The following is a 3,224-nucleotide window of genomic DNA, read 5'->3' on the forward strand; positions in this document are numbered from 1 at the left end:
ATTGAAGACCAATGCATATTAGGGTTGGCCTACTTACTACTGATGAAGTGTGTAGTTAATTTCGATAAAATGACGTTTGTGAACAACGAAGGCCAAATTTCCGTAAGTCTCAAAGAGAGGTTGAACTTACCAGGTGTCATCAAGCTGAAGTCAAAGTGACTGAAGGAGTTGATGATGGTGAAGTGGAACGAAGTATAGATATTAAATCAGAGCAAGATAAAGACCAAGATTTGAAGCCAATAATTAATTTTCTACAAGCAAGTGTTTTGCGCCCTGCTTGAGAGAAGGTGTCTTCTAGCTTAAGCCCTGTGACAAAGAATTATTGGGCACAATGGGACCAGTTGAAGCTTGAAGATGGTATTCTTCTCCAGAGATGGGAAAGTGACGACCTGGCAAATGGTTATACCAAGAAAGTTATGGGAAGTTGTGCTGCGTCAATCCCATGATAGCTTAACAGGAGGACATCTCGAAGTTACAAAGACATTGACTCACCTACGACAGAGATTTTACTGGCTGGGAATGAGGCAAGATGTGGAAGAATGGTGCAGGACATGCAGTACATGTTGTGCTAAAAGAGGACCCAAGCATAAAGGACGTGCTCCAATGAAGTTATATCAGGTTGGTGCATCAATGGAAAGAGTAGCCGTTGACATTGCTGGTCCTTTGCCCCAAACTCGTGATGGAAACAGGTACATTTGTGTGGTGATGGATTATTTCACGAAATGGCCTGAGGCATATGCAATACCAAATCAGGAAGCTACAACTGTAGTTTCGGCTATTAGTGATTTCTTCTTCAGGTTTGGTATGCCATACGAATTGCATTCAGATCAAGGCTGTAACTTTGAATCAACTGTGTTCCATGAATGCTGCAAGTTGTTTGGCGTACAAAAGACCAGGACAATGCCACTCCACCCACAGTCCAATGGGATGGTAGAAAAGTACAATTGGACACTGGGACAGGAATTGACAAAGTTTTGTAATAGCTGCCAAGATGACTGGGATGTCTTACTCCCGCCACTGTTGATTTCCTATCGAACAGCAGAGCATGAAACCACTGGATACACTCCAGCAAAGTTGATGTTTGGTTGGGAACTTCGGTTGCCAGTGGATCTGTTAACAGGACGCCCACCTTATGAAGAGTTGCCTGAAAATGTGTCAGAGTTCGTGAAAGTGTTATCTGAAAGGATGGATTATATTCACCATCAAGTGCATTCAAACTTGAAAACGTCTGATGATTCCATGAAGCTATGTTATGATAAGAGATCTACTGAAGTCAGCTTTGTACCAGGAGATGAGGTGTGGTTGTATAATCCCAGAAAGACCAAAGGGAAGTCTCCTAAGTTGTCTTCTCCATGGGAAGGTCCATATGGCATAGTGGATCGTCTCTCAGACGTGACTTTCCTAATAAAATATGGTCGGCGAGGTAAGCCAAAGGTGGTGCATGCCAACAGGCTTTGGCGTTATCACAGCCCAGGACATTTCAATTGGAACAAAGTGAACAATGGAACAAATGACGCTGCTGAAGACGTGTCACCTGGAAAAGCCACTGTTGAAGAATAAACTCTACCTGGTTTTGAGAAGGAAAACAGTGAAGCCCTTAATGAAGTTACTACCACTGATGTTACTGCTTCCGATAATGGGACATTTCCTGATGGAGCAGATGAACCCCACGTGAAGCAGAAGCCAATGAAACAGAGACCAGTACGGAAGAAGATGCGTCCCGTAAAATTAAGAGACTTTGTTGTATTTTAATTTTGTGTTTGTAAATTCTGTACATTTAGTTAAGTTATTGTTGATTATCTATTGGTTTAATTTAAGTGGCTATTGTTCGTCCCGAACAATACTAAGGAAGGGGCAGTGTTACGAGAGCGGAAGCTGGTTACACGTGATGAGTTTCTGGAAGGATCGGGGAACATCACGAATTATCCAGTATTTCTAGACGTCCTCTATACCTGTATGTAAGCGCGCCAGATAAAGCGAGATAATTAATCGGAACTGGAATAGCAGACAGAGAGATTGAAGATATAGACAGATAATTGAGTTAAGCCGTAAGTAAAGTGTGTAAATCATTGTGAATTATAGCGTGTATTGAAGTTAAAGTGACTGTGGAAATTAAGTGTATTGCAAAGTTGTATTGAGAAAGAATAAACTAGTTTTATTTTATAAAGGACTTGTATCACTGAAGTTCTGTGGAAACAATTTCTGAGGAAAATTAGCAAACGAACACAGACGTAACAATATACTTATCAAGTTTAAACTCATTTAAATTTACTGCCTTCCCAACATCCGAAGGCAAAACATTCCAGAGACCAACCACCCTGACTAACCTGAAGATGATTCCTATCCTGTCAAAATTTATACTTGTGTCCCCTAGTTCTATTATTTTTACTGTTAAGTATGAAAAAAGATGATGCATCAATACATCAATTCCCTTTACAATCTGAAACACTTCAATGAAATCCCCTCTAACTCTTCTTTTTTCAAGAGAAAACAATTTGAGAGATTTAATTTTCTCCTATTATGACAACTCCTCCATTACAGGCACCATTGTATTCAATGTTTCTGTATATACAACCTAAAACAATATTCACCTTTTTACTAGCAACAGCACACTGTTTGGGTGGCTTAAGAGACTTATCAACTATTAAACCGAGATCACTTCTTTCATGACACTGTTAAGGTTATTCCCATCCATATTATACTTATCATTCAAATTATGATAACACTCATGCATTATCTTGCATTTATTATAATTAAAACACATCTGCCATTTATTTGCCCAACTCATTAAGTAATCTAAATCCTTTTGTAAATCAGCAGTATCCTCTTCACAGCTAGCAATATCCAATACCTTAATATTATCAGCAAATTTAAGTAATTTATTGATCATCTCTTCATCTATGTCATTGATGTAAATCAAACAAGCAAAAGTCCTAAGACTGAGCTCCACTCGTGACTTTAATCTAGTTTGAATGAACTCCATTTGTAACAACCTCTGCTTTCTTCCATCCAATTTGCTAACTTATCTCCCACACTTATAGAGATATTTTTTACAAGTCTTTTATGTGACACCTTGTCAAATGCTTTCTGAAAATCCAGGTAAATCAAATCGACACCCTTATTCTCATCTACATAAGCAGTAACCTTTTCAAGAATGTCAAAAGATTTGAAGGGCAAAATTTTTCCACAGTGAAACCCTGTTGACTATCGAGTATAATTCTAAA

This window comes from Limulus polyphemus, unplaced genomic scaffold, assembly GCF_000517525.1.
Source record: "Limulus polyphemus unplaced genomic scaffold, Limulus_polyphemus-2.1.2 Scaffold2263, whole genome shotgun sequence".
Lineage (NCBI taxonomy): Eukaryota > Metazoa > Arthropoda > Merostomata > Xiphosura > Limulidae > Limulus > Limulus polyphemus.